Genomic DNA, 18,524 nt, shown 5'->3' on the forward strand with positions numbered 1-18,524 from the left:
TGCTTCTACAGCTTGTTAAAGTCATGCCTAGTTAGTTTGGCACTAAACATAATCTTCAAAGTTAGGAAAAGGTACATTCAACCCATAGAGTTATAGGTCCATGATTCAACCTATCTAAGTATTTGGGGAAAGTCTAAGGTAGGTTGTCAACGACGAGTATAATGTTATATTAATCCTGGTATACCTCGAGTGTAGTTTTCTCGATTATAGTAGTAATTTACGTAATAATCACCCATATAATATGTTTTTAATGAACTAGAAAACACAAGTCCCATATTTTAATTTTTCAGTTCAGTTTTATGTCTTACTTTTACGTAATTTTATGTTTATGTGTATAATTTTCTACACATAATGTCTGACAACATGACGTGTCTTAAAGATTTTAATAATGAATTGTATTTAATTTTAAGTATGTCGTACTGAGAATGATGTACCCAGTTAAACTTGCACGTAAGTATTTCAGATTTCTCACTTAAAAATCTTCTCCGCCAACGAGCTGAGCAATGCTGATTAAATAAGTCCATTAACCGAGTTAAAACGAGCACTGAACAAACAAACAACAATTTCCACCATTTGTTTCGACATTGGCGATGCATTTTTTTCTTAGTCCGTCCGTCCGCTTCAATTAGTCCCGACCCGACGCGCGGTGGCTGACAGCTCGACACAATCCTATTCATCACACTTTCTTAATTAATGCCTTAAAATTTTCTCAAATATATTTCCTTATTGCTTAGGGTTTCGTTTCAGTTTTAATAAGCACGCTCGACACGCATTTAAATAAAGAGTGTCGGCCTAATTGCTACAGTTTTCTCTATTCTAAAAACTTGCAGTTGCCCCTCGTACTATATATAAAAATATTGTAGGTTCAATAAATATATAATAGAAGGGATCCCATCTGTATCTTGTTTGGATCTCTCATAAATCATTGTCATAAAAAATCCAATCAACCAGAATATTTAGCCAACGCTACATTCGTAGATTACCTATATAATATTAATAGAACGGTTTTAATTATCTATTGTGATCACTGTTGCTAGAAGACTTCAAAACTCACAAGATTTCCGTCGATTAATTAATCAAACAAAAGTAGTCATTAAGAAAATTTATTTCGAACGTCTATAGGTATTTTGATTTTGATTGAACCGCTTCAACGTTAATAAGGCTTTAATAATCCTCGATAATGGCAATGATTAAATAATGGCAAACTTATAGCCCAGTCATTTCAAGGACCTATAATATTTTCGATGGGTAAATACAATTTTGCGAGATTTAGCGTTTTTAGGCTTAGAGGATATAATCAAACGGAGACACCATGTCTATAATTTTTGGTACAAAATAGTCTGCCGTTTTTTGCGGGGGAGGGGCACATCAAATGTATACGTAACGTAAACATAGCCATGTCAGATAAACGTCAGTCCATACATGTGGTTGACATGTGCATGGTTGACCATTGGCCGCCTATTTTCGACAGAGGGGAACGCCTGTTAATGACCACTCCGAAGTTTTTAGGTTATAAACTATATGGAGATGACACCTGTCATCCTACCCTTCGAGTTTGAAAAATATTATAGTATAGCGAGCTTATCAGCAAAAATGTTATTTCAGTGGAATATTTAAGAAAATACCTATTTTTTCTAGCACGTTTAATAAACCTCTAGTAAATGAGCTTTTATTTGACAATATTTTGACTTTAACTACTTACTGGTGGAACGTTTGTAAGATTCTTGCAGATATAGTATAGGTAACCTAAAAATATATCATTATAATGAAAAATAAATCTGGCTATTTTTTTCGTAACCGCAACTTTACTGGCCTAATATTGACGGACCGGTGGGCGCGGCTGGTAAGTACTAATCCACTTTAAAGGGGTCGGCTTAAAGGCCCCATAAAATTTTCCTTGAAGCATAGTCGTTACTTTCCATACAAAAGAATTCCATCTAATAAATAAAGTTAAAATGGCAGCGGTAGTATTTACATTTTATAAGTATTTTCTTTCTTTCTTCGGTCAATAGATGAACCTGAGTTCATAAAGTGATTCGACGAAATTCATTTGAAGATAGCAGGGGAAAACGATGACAATCCATTTTTCTTCATTATATTATGTAGATGTTACTACATAGTACCTACATTGTATAAGTCAGTAAAATTATTGAAAGAAGGAGGTAAAATTAGCTTCTTTCGAACCGATACTAATCAAAGGTACATTACATACCTTTAAGAGAACTTTAAAGACAGTAAAAATAAGTTTGGAAAAAACTTTAAATACATGAACGTCTATATCTTTAGGTATTTAAATAAAAGTAAACAAAATCTACCCTCAAATGGCTCCTTAAGCCAGTTGAGGGTACATAAAAACATTACATGATCAAATAATGTAGGTTAGTCAGGTCGTTCAGTTATCGATCCAGGCGGTTTTATATTTGGTTGGTTAACCAATAAATGTTAAAACTACCCGAAAATGTACGAATTATTTGTTTACTTTTATTTAAATACCTAAAGATACAGAGTATAGTATAATTCAATGCATTATACTTAGGTAAACATTATTCGATAATTGGAGGCATTCTCACTGTAAGTGTTTGATACCAACACTTAGTATAAAGTTTTCTAAAATCTTTTCTATAATGCGATGAATTGCCTGCTTAATACGAAAATATTCTGAAAAGATCCTAATAGCAATAAGAAAGAGTTCCTGCAACGGAGCAAGGGAAGGCGTGGTAAATACCCTCTCAATGAGTCAGCTGCGGGCCGGCGATCCATCACCGTCTCTCTGGGACACTAATACTGCCTTACACTTTTGTTCGTGTAAGTTTTCAACTTTATTAATTGAAGATCGAGTGGATGAGGTGCAATCGAATCTAAAAGTACCCTGAAGCTACTTGCATTCGAACTATTCTAAGATTTCGAAGTGCCTAAATAGGTAAAGCAACTTATGTAAATTGAATATTGCCTTTTCAAAGTTACCTGTCACACTGCCATATAATATAATCTACCGTTGGCGAATTTGTATATACTTAGCCATGGTATAATAATATACTCCGCCTGGTACTCTCTTCCGACCACGTGTCTGACACAAGCCTACGTCATCATGCGACAGCGCTATATAATATACTAGCTGTGCCCGCGGCTCCGCCCGCGTGGAATTCGGTCTGTGTCAGTAAGCGGCTAATTTCTAATCCTAATATCTCTCCCTCTTCCCTGGAGGCGGAACTTGAAGTAAAGTTGACAGATGGATATGCTAGAGGACTGTAGTCCAGATAAAATATTTTACAGTTAGGTACCACTAAATAAAAGTTCACTCCAAAATCAATAGTTTTTTTCGCCCTTATTAAAATTTTACACGTGATTTTAACGACAGAGTAGTAGGTGTATATCGGACGATACAGTAGGGTATACGCGCGCGAGCGAAAGCGAAGCGGCCTGCCTGGCTAGAGCGCCACTCAGCGTGGTCTTCTTCAGACTCCTGAGGAAGACCACGTGCCCCTTGTAACCTCAATGCGTTGCGAGACTTTCGCGAATGATTCGATTTTTTTCGGGAAGGCATGGAAATGCGTATAAAATGCGAGTCCCAAATCGTTTGACTCCGCAAACGACCAGTGCCGGATTAAGATATTTTGTTGCCCTAAGCATTTCTAGACCATGGTGCCCCCTCTCCCTAGGGTCATCAAGATTACATTGAATTTTTTTGGTAAATTGACTGACGTTCATTGCCGCATTACAGCTGAGAATGGAAATCAGTCACATCATTTTATCACGAAAATAGACAGTGCCGCAGCAGTAACGTTGCAACAGAGTACCTAATGCTGCTGCAGTCGCCACCCGAATGTCACCTTTAACATATATTAGAATGTTATTGAAAACTCGAGAGAAGCGAGCGCGAAAAATTTTCGATATAAAAAACGCAATTTGATAGACAGTTGTACATTTTTATTTTTAGTATGGAAATCAGTCACATCATGTTATAGTTATTGAAAACGCGAGCGAAGCGAGCGCGAAAATTTTTCGATATAAAAAACACAATTTGATAGACAGTTGTACATTTAGACTTTTAGTATGGAAATCAGTCACATCATTTTATAGTTATTGAAAACGTGAGCGAAGCGAGCGTGAAAATTTTTCTATATAAAAAACACTATTTGATAGACAGTTGTATATTTTTACTTTTATTATGGAAATCAGTCACACTTTAAACTCTCGCGTTTTGTACACATATTTAATTACACAAACGGGTCTACCGCGATACAGTCAGTCAGTCAGTCGGTCAGTCTTTCCGTGACCACAGCTGGTGCAACTCAGCTGAAACGTCGGAATTAAAGGTAATAAAAATGAAATTATATCGCGGTAGACCCGTTTGTGTAATTAAATATGAAATCAGTCACATCATTTTATCTCGAAAATTGACAGTGCTGCAGCAGTAGCGTTACAACAGAATTATGCTGCTGCAGTCGCCACCCAAATGTCACCTTTACCATGTATTAGAAAGTTATTGAAAACGCGAGCGAAGCGAGTGCGAAAATTTTTCGATATAAAAAACGCAATTTGATAGACAGTTGTACATTTTTACTTTTAGTATAGAAATCAGTCACATCATTTTATAGTTATTGAAAACGCGAGCGAAGCGAGCGTGAAAATTTTTCGATATAAAAAACACTATTTGATAGACAGTTGTATATTTTTACTTTTATTATGGAAATCAGTCACATCATTTTATCTCGAAAATTGACAGTGCTGCAGCAGTAGCGTTACAACAGAATTATGCTGCTGCAGTCGCCACCCAAATGTCGCCTTTACCATATATTAGAAAGTTATTGAAAACGCGAGCGAAGCGACCGCGAAAATTTTTCGATATAAAAAACGCAATTTGATAGACAGTTGTACATTTTTACTTTTAGTATGGAAATCAGTCACATCATTTTATAGTTATTGAAAACGTGAGCGAAGCGAGAGTGAAAATTTTTCTATATAAAAAACACTATTTGATAGACAGTTGTATATTTTTACTTTTATTATGGAAATCAGTCACATCATTTTATCTCGAAAATTGACAGTGCTGCAGCAGTAGCGTTACAACAGAATTATGCTGCTGCAGTCGCCACCCAAATGTCACCTTTACCATGTATTAGAAAGTTATTGAAAACGCGAGCGAAGCGAGTGCGAAAATTTTTCGATATAAAAAACGCAATTTGATAGACAGTTGTACATTTTTACTTTTAGTATAGAAATCAGTCACATCATGTTATAGATGAAAACGCGAGCGAAGCGAGCGCGAAAATTTTTCGATATAAAAAACACAATTTGATAGACAGTTGTACATTTTTACCTTAAGTCCCAACCAGGCGCGAATCCAGGATTTCATACAGAGAAGGGATGGGACAGTTTTTTATCAGCCTAGCTTCGCATAGGGCTCGATATTTAAGGGTCTCAGCGAGGTTGTTTGATGCAAGAGAGGTGAAAAGATGCAAGAAAGCAGAGCTTGGAATTGACCAAGTGAATTGAATTGGCGAAGTGTGAGCAAAGCAGAAGGAGCTGCGAAAGAGGAAAGCTTATATTTGGATCCACGCCCAAGTGTAATTAAGGCAGAAGATCAACTTTGCCGTAAGGCAGAAGGTCTCGCATAAGACCTAACGCCGAACTGCAAAAGAGTGGCTTGAAATCGAATCTATGCATGTAATCACGACTCTTCTACTGCTCGCTCTTTGGCTTCACTCGAAAGCGCTACTTGATAGGATGCTTTTAGTTTTCGGCTTTCACGGGGCCCCTTATAACACTTTGACAGTTAGGTCTCAGGATTGCGGCTAAGGAGCAACTCGGCTTAGCCGACAAATCTGGCGCGCAAGAGAGCAAAATTCGCTATTAAATCGAATCGGCTGGCCGCAAGCCCGAAAGCAAGGTATTTTTCCATGACTTTAAGGGCCTCCGCGTAAGGTCAAATCGAAAGCCTACGTTGGAGATGTTCTTACATACTCTCTTACTTTGATCCCTACGACCCTACGTTATTAGATGGGTACTACACGTATAAAAGTTTCATGTAAGTACCTACTCCACGACGACTGCAATGCTGATGCAGCCTGCGCGTTTTTTTGCCTACGGTTTTGGTGCCGCCTAGACGTGGTGTCCTAATCAAGTGTTTATTTTGCTTAAAAGCACTGCACTGCAAATGACAGAGGTCAATGTTTTTTTTCCAAAGTACCCACCTTCGTGGCCATTATTAAGTGCTGTATACGTATGAATATGGATTTGATATGAATGCGATATAATTACGATTAGGTATAATTCATGACGGAGAAAATTAATAATTTTAAATAACTATGCAATTATACGCGTGTTGATATGTGTGTTTATTTTACCACTACATAACTATATAAACTATATTTTAGTTTTCTTGATTACTTAATGTTTACTCAGTTCCCCAAAAGATGGCACTGTGCAACGAGGGGCAATTAATTTACTGTCGTTTAATTTTGTTGTATTATTAAATCAACATAATTATTCAATTAAATTTGTTGATATCCGTACCCTCTCTTCTAAACTTAGAGTTAATTTGGCAAAATCCTTCCTCGGTGGCTTATTCATGTCAACACGTATTAAATTCAGCGCCATCTGTTAGTTTACCAGGGTACTCTATAGTGATAGCACATATTTGAAAAAAGTTTGCCCCGCCTTCCTAAGTAGCGCCATAAGATTCAGGGGCAAACTTAAGTCAATCGAGTGTTGTGGCTACCCCCCCTTTTAGGGGTTGATTTTTTATAGCCTATAACCTGGCCGGGGATGTTCTCGATTGCATCATTGCATCAAAATCCGTTCAGCCGTTTTCACGTGATGCGCGTTCAAATAAACAGACAAACAGATAAACAGACAAACAGACAAAAATTCTAAAAACTGTTGGAACGTGTTCTGTTATCGATTCTAAGTATCCCTAGCCAACTTTTTTCGAATATCTTCCATGTACAGACTTTCGACCCTCTTCAGCTTTTTATATGTATATATAGATAGTATGCAATAGCGCTATACAAAGTGGCAATGTTATTGTGACGTAGGCTTGTGTCACTCTGGGAAGAGAAGACCATGTTTTATTAGACTAATATGTACTTAGCACAAGACTGTCCTCTGTCCTACTTTCGCGTGCTTATTCATATTGTCATTGTGTAACCCGTAACGGCAAGTCAAGGTTATTTCTTGCATTATTTCCATGCAATAATATTATATTTTCGTTACTTTCAAAGCCAAATATTTTTTCGACTTCTGAATATTATGTCACTTTAAACAACTTTTACAACAGTACCAACAACATAATAACAAAAAAAAAATTGTGTAAGTAAAACATTTCCACTACTTAATAAAATTAAGACCTCAAACATTTTATAGATCAGCAGTTTTTATGGAATTTGAGATAATGTATTTTTTATGTGGAACGTGAATGAAATGTTTTAAAAAACCCGTAGGGGTCGGATCAAAAACTAAGTAATTAAGTCCGACTCACGCTTTACTACATATTTCTAATAGGTTTTCTTGTCATATTTTCGGAGATAAAGGGGGGGAATGGTCGGACAGACAGACGCACGAGTGATCCTATAAGGGTTCCGTTTTTTCTTTTGAGGTACGGAACCCTAAAAACTATTCAGAATAACTGAGACATTAATCTCACACAGGATAGAGCTATTCGATACGCGCAGTTTTATAGCGCGTACCATGCTCTTATGTATGAAGCTTACTAGAGACTTCCATGTGTTGACGCTTACAGGGCATTCATATAATATGTATAAGTATTGTTATAAGGGCGGATTAGGCAGCGGGCTACAGGTAAAATGTTGTCGGCGCGGCGTGAGTCAGCGAGGTCGCCATCCATCTATCAGCTGCCATACTCGCAGCTGACCTCGACCGATACAGCCGAAGCCCGACTGACTAATCTATTAGTTCCAAATTTCCGGTAAAATGTATTTTTACTGAAAAATGAATTAGAAATAAGTTTTTGGCAAAAATTTCATTTTTGGTACAAGCTTTTATCGCTGACTGTACTTTTCTTACGACAGATAACTAATACTCATCGAGACAATTCTAAAAACCCCTAACACAATTAGGTTGCGCTGTTTCATCACAGAGTTCCTATGGCCACTTCCTGTCTCCATCATCAGATCAGCTCGATGGTACCATAATATTGCATTGTCATCCGATTTATACATGCATGCAAAATTTCAGCTCAATCGGAAACCGGGAAGTGGATCAAATTTAACTTGCAAGATTTGATTACAGACCGACAGACAACGGTCAGGTGAAACTAAATAAAAGCTTGTAAAATAGAAACAGGTTCGGTGTATTCCTAAGAAAAAATTTCTAAAGTAAGAAAATACGTCTACTATTTGCATCAAGTACATAGGTCTGTATCGGTACTTGGTGAATAAAATTTAAATTTTGCTAGGGTTGCCATTATATTTCTTACCTAAAAAGTAACGAGATTCCTTACATAGTACCTACAGAATAATTTTATTTATTATCTATTTCATGTTCACATATTTCACAAAAGAAAACATATCGTGCAAACGATGGCCTTAATGCTATAGAATGCCTTACCTCTATATATTTATTAATAATTACCAGTGGACTGTGGAATAAAGTTATCTGCTTTATTCAGCATCAAATCAAAATCAAATTGTGTATTTCACACATTTAAAATCTATACAATTATTGCAAATACTAGTCAAGTGCACAAATTTATATCAACGTTAGAGAGTGCATGCGAAAACAATTCGACAGGTAACGCAGTGCTGCGGGTAAACATTTGGGCAGATGCGAATACCTGGGCAAGGCATTCATTCATGCAATTGCCACATCGCATATTCTAACGAGACCGGTCGGAGTTGCAGAACGCTAAGATTCCCGAACATATCGCCTCAGTAGGCAAACCAAGATACATCTGCAGAGTGCAACTAGCGTGTGACGTTTATGCAGGTGCTCCTACTTTGGCTGTTATTAAAATATTATATTATTATGTACAGGTGTTTATTTAGTTACCTGCCCTAATTTACGGGCTGAATATATAGGTCATAGGTACTGAGCAACTTTTAATATGTGACCAACCCCGAAATCGCGACAAAAAAATTACTCTCGCATAGAAAATGTCAAGGTCAGGCAGCCAAAATATATGAAACTGTCAATTTTTTTTGCGATGTCGGGGTTGGTCCCATAGTAAAAGTTGCTCGGTATAACCCAGTAAATTATTGCAGGTGCAATGACTACATAAACATCCTGTGTAACTAGCGACCCGCCCCGGCTTCGCTCGGGTTACACAAAACCCTAGCAATGTATACACCTAAACCTTCCTCAAGAACCACTCTATTGATAGGTGAAAACCGCATGAAAATCCGTTCGGTAGTTTTCGATTTTATCGCAAACATACATACACGCACGCGGTGTAGTGACATCGTGCGACAGGCACAACATGCTAGTATTGATAGTGTTTTATTATGTCGTCCCTGTCACACAGTGTTATATAACATTTTATAACAGCCAATGTTCAGCACCATTATATCGGTCATATATTATCCACGGATCACCGAAGTTCACATTTTATAGCTAAGGTTAGGATTATAGCCAGGGTGTGATTACTACGGTGGAGGTTTCAAGTTTCAATTTTATCATGTTCAATGTGTCCATTAAAATTAAATTTATCCACTTGTTTAACCCCACGAATATTAGGGTTCCGAACTAAATAACCCATCGGAAGCCTATTGCAGTTCACAACTATAGCCTTACCACGAATTTGACACTGACATATTCGCTAGCGTGTGTGTAACTTACTTCGTATGCATCTAGGGTTGCCAGATCGAAAGGCGCTATTATCGGGAAACAATATCAATTTTTCGGGATTTTGGGACTTAAGTCGGGAAAAAAAAATTAGAGATGCCACGATTGCCACGATGCCATGATTCGGCAACTATTCGGTATTCGGCCTATTCGGACACTTTGCCCAATATTCGGTATTCGGCCGAATGTTGCCTACTATTCGGCCGAATACCGAATATCTGTTGCATCTACCTAAAAAGAAAAATTACAAAAAAAATTACCAAAAACTAGGTAAGTATATTTAATATTTAAAATGTATTCTTGGAAAGTAGTTAAATACGAAGGCACGTTCTTGAGCATTTATCGATTACAAAATATTCTATTTTTATCATGGGTCTGATTTGATTGACTCTAATATACATTCATTAATTTTGTTCAACATAAAAATATATCTTAGCAAACGTAGTGCTTTATTTGATGGCGAACAGTTTGCATAATAATTGTGACTCAAAATGAACTTGAAATTATTGTTTTATAACGTGAAGCTGGTTTTCGGGACAGTTTACACTTTGTCGGGAATCGGGAACACCTGCTAAAAATCGGGAGAATCCCGCCAAATCCCGACCATCTGGCAACCCTATATGCATCTGGCAGATGTTTAGAAAGTAAGCTAGGCAGACGTTAGCGAATATGTGTACTTTCTAACAAAAAAAAACCATAAAGTACAAAAAACTAAAAAACGTATTTTTGATTTTTTTTTTTATTACCAATTTTTTTTAAAGCGTTGCAGGAATCTGAAAACAAAAAATATAGTCGTAAAGCTACAGTTATTACGTTTACAAAATATATGGTTTATGATACAAATCTGTTGATAAATGGGAGATAAAAAATAATATTAAGCGTGGGTCAAAGGCCATCTCATATGAAGGTTACTTATAATTTGTTCTATAATCGTTTATTTTTTTTTTAGTTTTTCGTAAATAACTCGTAAACGGTAGCACACAGCAAAAAAAAGTCTGGTACGTAAATAATCTGTTTCAGATTTCTTATAATATAAGTGCTACTTTTTTTCGCTAGGATCAATATTAAAAAAAAAAATTAAGGGAGAAAATAAATTCTAAGGTCCCCTTTTTTAGTCATTCGTAAATAACTCGTAAACGATGGCCGATAGCAAAAAATGTTTTATTACATGAATAATTTACATAAAATTTCCTACAAAAAAGGTCATTCAAACTTTTTCGCTAGTATCAATATTAAAAACGATATTAAAGAGAGAAAAGAAATTCTAAGGTCCCCTTTTTAAATATTGATCCAAGCGAAAAAGTTTGAATAACCTTTTTTGTAGGAAATTTTATGCCAATTATTCATGTATAAAAATATGTTTTGCTATTGGCCATCCTTTACGAGTTATTTACGAATGACTAAAAATGGGGACCTTAGTATTTATTTTCTCCCTTTAATATCTTTTTTTTAATATTAATCCTAGCGAAAAAAAGTAGCACTTATTTTATGACAAATCTGAAATAGATTATTTGCGTAACAGATATTTATTTTGCTATGGGCTACCGTTTACGAGTTATTTACGAAAAACTAAAAAAAATAAACGATTGTAGAACAAATTATGTATAAGTAACCTTCCCACCTTCATATGAGATCACTCTGACCCACGCTTAATATTATTTTTTATCTCCCATTTATCAACAGATTTGTATAATAAACTATGTATGTTTTTAAACATAATAAGTGAACCTTTACGAATAAATTTTTTGTTTTCAGATTCCTGCAATACTTTAAAAAAAAATTAGTAATTATAAAAAAATCAAAAATACGTTTTTTAGTCTTTTCTACTTTATTCTTTTTTTTTGTTAGATAGTGCATTGTTTTTGTTCTAAAAATTTGTTTATTTGTTTATTTTATACATACCAGCACTTACAGATAAACCTTACGTGCTAATAGTGTTGTGAATATACATTTTAATAAGTATTATACTATTCTACATATTATTCTCTCTGTGATTATACAATTCTATCCACTGTTTCATTAGTCATTACGAATTATGTCATTAAATAGGTATACATACTCATTTTATATTACAGTGAAACCTGGTTAATTGGCACCTGGATAAATGGAAACCCTCAATAATTGCAACCAAAAGTCCAGTCCCGGTCCCTTGAGACCAAAAGGCCTCTATAATTGCAAGTTTGGAACCTCTATAATTGCAATTTAGATTTTAGTGCTTTTCGTAATTTTGCCTCTGTAATTGACCACATCGCAACTAAGACCTCTATAATTGACACTGTGCTAAAAAATCCGTTATTTTTGCTTTTCTTTTTACCTCTATTATTGAAACGAGTCTTACTTATTACCTCTGTAATTGAAATAATGTAGTTGTATGCAGCAGAAACAATATTTTAATAGCAATGATCATTTTATTTATATCTTCATCCAGAATTCAATTTATTTATTGGGTATCTATCACAGCCTGTAGTAGGTGAAATAGTTTTGATTTAATCAAAAACAAAGTATGCTTTTTACATTCTAATTAAACTTTCTTCTACAATTCAAGGGAATTTTTAAACCCAAATGATTAATAAGAAAATAAAGTGGTAATGAATGTAGTGTAAAAGTACAAGTATAGACAGAAGCAATATATAGACCAGAAACCCAGAATTTAAGCGTGTAAATCTACTTTCAATGGTTATTTGCACCTCCATAAAAGAAATTTGTCAAAACGCAACCTCTATTAATGAAAACCTCTATAATTGACACAACGATGTTTTGAACCTCGTTAATTGACACGACCTGCTTAAATGGAAAACCTGGTTAATTGACAAAAAATGGCCGGTCCCTTGAGATTGCAATTATCCAGGTTCCACTGTATTATGTCATTATGAAAATAGATTCCTCATCCTTAATTTATCCGAAAATGATATATCACATGCCCTAATAGGTATAGTTTTAGAGAAATGTTGCTCCAAGTGAAGCGCGGCAGCGTCGAAATCCTCCCCCTCCCGCTCCCCCCCACTAAATGAGAGGTGGCTCTCGATGGCTCCCGGTCTGTATCTACTACTCATAATCAATCAAACCTGCTAAGAATCAACTGTGCCAAGTTTCAGCGCATAGTCACAAAATGCAAGGTGTCGTGCACTAACAAACCAGCTAGTACAAAGCGCCTACAAAAAGAAACAGGAGCGGCATTCGAACTTTAAAAATCTGTTAATGATACAATGCTATATACTCGCAGTGCATTTTGCTCTCACTAATATACACGACTGAGATTCACGGGCGACTTTCGATCAAAAAACAGATCAAATTGCAAGATGGAAACAGCTTCTTGATCCGAGTTCATGGACTTCAGTTGTTTGTCGGCTTATAAAGGCGTCTAAGCATTTGACTGCCGTGCCGGCCAGTTCAGTTTAAGATTTATGAGATTGAAAATTTCTCTTTGCATTTTTTCTTCGTTTTTACCGTGTCTGAGTCGAGTTTCTCGTTTAAGTGGCAATTTATTTCTTGCCTTCTTTTCTATCACAAACCTCGTTTATTGAAATACGAAGTAGCTAATATTTAAATTATGTTGTTGGCATATTTCGTAATTTCACAATTAATATTGTTAATGTACCAACTAATTACCTACACAAAATTCTTATTCCCTAATTAAATTTTACGCATTGTACATATACATATGGCCTATGGCACTTCTATTGATTTTTTTCTCTTTCGTTATTGACAAAGCGCCTGTAAATAATTTGAAGAACAAAATGTCGTTCAAGCTATAGTGCTATTTATTTTAGAATGTGCTTTGTTCTAAATTAACTAAGAAAATGGTAATAACATTTTGTATATTGCTATAACTGAGGGATTCACTAAAATGGGCAAGTCTCTCTAGGCCGAAACCGGACATACCTAATTACTAATTAATTACGTATTAACCAACCCCGCTGGATGTCGCGGTTTACTCAATTACACACAACCCTTTGAGCAAAATAAGAACATATGCATCCAAAAACAATATGATCAAATGTAAATATTGCAAGAGACACAATAGTGAAATATCCTGCATGTAGCCTTGATAGTAATATTATATAGTATGCACCCGGCTTGTGAACAATTGCTAACATTATAAGTACATATTATAACTTGGAATAATAAACGCGAGTTTTATTGTTTAGTATTTATACTTTACTATATAAGAAGGTTATAAATCCTTACTTAGGCCTAAACCAACAGAATAAACTGCAAACAAGGCTACGCCGAAATGTATTCGTTCCGAAAAGTCGTTTTACGACAGGTCGTAAATGAGAGTTAAGGGCAACCAATGATTGTTGATAGGCGTTGAAGAATTTCACTTTGCCAAATGCCTATTGGATAGCCCTCATTTATTTAAGTAGATCCAAACAAATCAAAAATATACCGCTTTCACTTCATAAAAAGTTATAGTCGTCCATTAAAATTTAGAACTGATGGTACTCGTACCGGTAGAGTGTTTGAACTTGATTAGACACCTATATATCTACAGGATGCACGTTTGAACTACATGTTCCAAGCTAGGACTTGAGGCTCTAATTATATCGTACATGCATAGGAAGGTTAGTTAAAACTTCCCGAGCGTCCGCGTGAACTCACTTCATCGCTGTTGATAATCTGCGAATAAGCCAACTTGAACATAGTAATAACAAATACTCATCTATGACTCGAACTAAGGCTTGTTGGATATTCGCTCTGCACATGACATCAGTTGAAAGTTAAATTGGCATTTAAATACCCAAATAGATGCCACCTTCAATTCTAAGTCCTAGAAATGGGAGTTGACAAACGGGCTGTTAAATATTGGAATTAGACTGTCCAATATTAGGACGCTTTAAGATAGTTAAAGTAATTATTTAAAAAAGTACTTAAAATGGCTCCATTCTTATTCATCGAATTTAATTAAGCTATAAACCTATATATTGTGAACATGGGGCTTTCGAAAAAACCTTATACAAGTTTAACAGCGTTTCACTTCTCAACGTAATACAGAATTAGTAAAATAGTAAGTTATCTAATTTGTAATTTAATTTCAAATTAGACCGGTATTTAAATAAAAGAGGTAGCGGTTTATAATTTATTTCAGTCAGCGAGTTAATTAAGAATAAATTAAACTTCAGTCATGAGGTTTGCTGGGGTATTTCTCCATAATAAGTTACCTAAACAAAGTTTACATCGCTACGTACGAAATTAAATAGAGAAAACTGTGACGCGGCTACTTAATTAAGTACCTCTACAAATTTACATCGGTTTTATTAACATGTGCTTATATTTCTTGTAGGTACCTACCTACGCGTTATTAAGATATGTATTAGAAATAACATGTTTAGTACCTAATATTATATTAATTTCAAGTTATTAATTTAAAGCTCTGCCACATTCAAACTGTTAGCAGAGGGCCACCGCGATCATCGAAGTTCGTAAATTGCGGGCATCTTTCTATGTTAATTAGAGTGACAGAGAAAGATGCCCGCAATTTGGGAACTTTCGGTGTTCGCGGTAGGCCCTCAGATAGGTATTTAGTAAAAAGTAATTATGATTAGCTAAGATGTCGTTGATGGTAAGAATGTGTGCGAATAATTTTTATTGTATCATATGTTCAGCAAGTAAAAATAAAATAAAATATTAACCAAGACCACCACCGCATACTGGTCTAGTTTTAATTTATGTAATTTATATATTTTATATACAGTAGCGGAAAAAAATCTATCATATTTGTGTTTTTATTAAATATTTCTATATGTGACCGACTAAACCTACCTTAACTATTATCATATGAAAGCTCTTTAAATGGAGAGTACAATCATATATTACATTCATATGATATCATAAAAGACACTCGTTTTGCACAAATTTATTTAAAAGTACCTAAAATAACTAAAACGCAAAGTATAGGTAAAAGTGGTTAATTAACAAAAAAAAAACAACAAAAATAACAGATTCTTGACTGAAAATCAAAATATATGATTAATACTTGGTACTGAAACCCTTTGCATCAAGAACAGCTTGACATCTTCGGGGCAGTGATGCAATCAGCTTTGCGAGGAAAGAATTTGGAATGCGTTCCCATTCTTCCTTTAATTGCTCAAATCTTTCATTGATATTTCTTGCTTTTCTTGCACTCACACGACGTCCTAGCTCCTTCCATAGATTTTCTATCGGATTCAAGTCCGGACTTTGACTGGGCCATTCCAAATTCCTCACTCTACGTTTTTTGAACCACTGCTTAACAAGATTCGATGAATGTTTCGGGTCACTATCTTGTTGAAATATAAACGCCCTGCCGAAATTTTGGCGTGCCCAGGGAAGAAATCATCTTGTAATATTTCTTCATATACTTCCTTTGTCATAATCCCGTTTATTCGATGTAACGGACCAACGCCAGACCAGATACAGATACGTTGTGTTTGCTGGGTCTTGACCTTTTTGCACCCTTTTTAGGGTTCCGTAGCCAAAATGGCAAAAACGGAAATTTAATAGTTTCGTCGGGTTATTCCCACTAGTTACCACCAAGTTGTTACCAGTGGTAACTACTGGGAAAAATAATTTCCACCAAACCGAGTTGGTGGTAACTACTAGGAATAATTTTCCCAGTAGTTACTACTGATAAAAGGTGGGAATTATATTCCCAATAGTTCCCGCTAAAATTTTGTTATAGTTCAATACTAATAAAAGCAGTAATATATTATAATTAAAGAGTGCTTTAATAAATTATTATAAGTCGATTAGTGTTTTAGCAAACTGCCTTGAAAGTGAACAAAAATACTAAAACAAACTCTTTAATTAATAAAACCACTTGAAGAAATGACAACTGAAATAATCTAAACGGATAATTAAATGTATCCTTATAATATTTTAGTTTTTGCATTTGTACTGGTTAAACTGTTTTAATATTTTTGATCACTTTTAAGGCAGTCAACTGAAACACTAATGGACTTATAATAATTTATTAAAGCACTCTATATTTATAGTACGAGCATACTATTTATACTGTTTTTATTAGTATTGAACTCTATTAGGTACTCTAACAAAATGTTGGTGGTAAAAGGTGGGAAAAAATTTCCCAGTAGTTACCATTGCTAACAACTTGGTGGTAACTAGTGGGAATAACCCGTTTAGTCATGTCCGCCTATACCAGTGGTGGGCAAAGTACGGCCCGCGGGCCAGCTCCGGCCCGCGAATAATTTGTTCCGGCCCGCCGCCGGTCGTATGAAATAATTAGAATATGGGCTATATGGCATTGGCCCACGATTATCACAAATCAAAATAAATTTTGTCTACAACTCTGGCCCTCCACTTAAATTTCCTAAACTTTCTGGCCCCCCTTGAAGAAAGTTTGCCCACCACTGGCCTATACGTTCTCTGTTCGTCCACATGTTGCAGTGATTTTACTTGAAAACTATAAGGTAGGTATATATTTTAATAAAATTTGGAACGTAGGTGTATTTTGTGCCTCGAAGATATGCACTTTGGCTCGTATGGTTTGAAGTTACGAATCCCTTCATTATGCGTGGTACGACACGCACTTGGCCGGTTTTTTAGTATCTAAGTAGTAGTCTGCATTTGATAGGTGCTATAGAATATGCCAAATGATATTTATTTAGAACTTAAAAAAAACCAAACTCGTCATTATGGGAATCAGTTTTACCTCAAACATTTATATGGAATAAGTATAAAAGAAATAATCTTAAGTAGCGCATTAATCATTGTTTACTTAAATATTTACAGCATAAAGTAATCTGCGGAGTTCTTTTTAATCCAAAAAACATAGATACTATAGCCGCGGCAGCTGAGCGGGCCCGCGTGGGCTGCTACCGAATTCCGGAAGCTACCCGGATGTGATAAACATCCGGACGCTTTGATGTTAATAGGACAGGCGAACAAAACAACAACCTTTTCAAACTTTACATAGTATAATTTTATTTTAGGTACTGTTGGACAGTGTACGATTCTTTGCTGTCGCGCGGCCGGATGAACAGAACCAACTGTGAATGTCTAAATACCTAAAATATGCTAAAAACTACGAAATTGATAGAAAATAGGTTTTGTCAAATAAGTGTTATTTGTATTACTTATTTGTGTAGATAGTATTCTTTTCTGCATCACAAAAAACCACCATAAATAGAATTGAGACCGGTATTAAAATTGTTGGAAAGAAAAAATGTCAATAATAGGTCTCATGAAGGTCACGAAGATAAATGTGCTATTTTCGCCATTTGTACTTTTTGTGTTTATGTTAATAAAGTTTAAAATTAATAGCTATCTGAAACTGCCGCTCGGTGTGAAGTCTAATAGATACAAGCATTTAAATACTTACTGCCGTATTCGAACTTCAAGATATTCACAAGAGACGACACGTACTAGATCCATTCTAGATACGTTATAGTTTAGATATCAACTAGTTCTCTTTTGCAGCGCAATTCGGGCAACCAATGTCACTTTTACGTTAGATAGAGTAAGATATCTATTAGATGTGAATTGGATCTCTAAGTCATATCCTGTGGAAATCGTTCAACAGTATCCCCAGAATCGCGCAAATGTCAAATTTGACAGGTTAGATCTTAAACATGTCGTTATCGTATCTTGGTGATGTCTAATAGATCTCTATTTCAAAATCCGAATCGGGCCCTTAGTGGTGAACATTATACATATTGCATCTATTGCAAGTAACAACAAAAGCGACACAAAAATAAAAATAAAACCGTTTCTACATAAAATTT

This window comes from Cydia splendana, chromosome 7, assembly GCF_910591565.1.
Source record: "Cydia splendana chromosome 7, ilCydSple1.2, whole genome shotgun sequence".
Lineage (NCBI taxonomy): Eukaryota > Metazoa > Arthropoda > Insecta > Lepidoptera > Tortricidae > Cydia > Cydia splendana.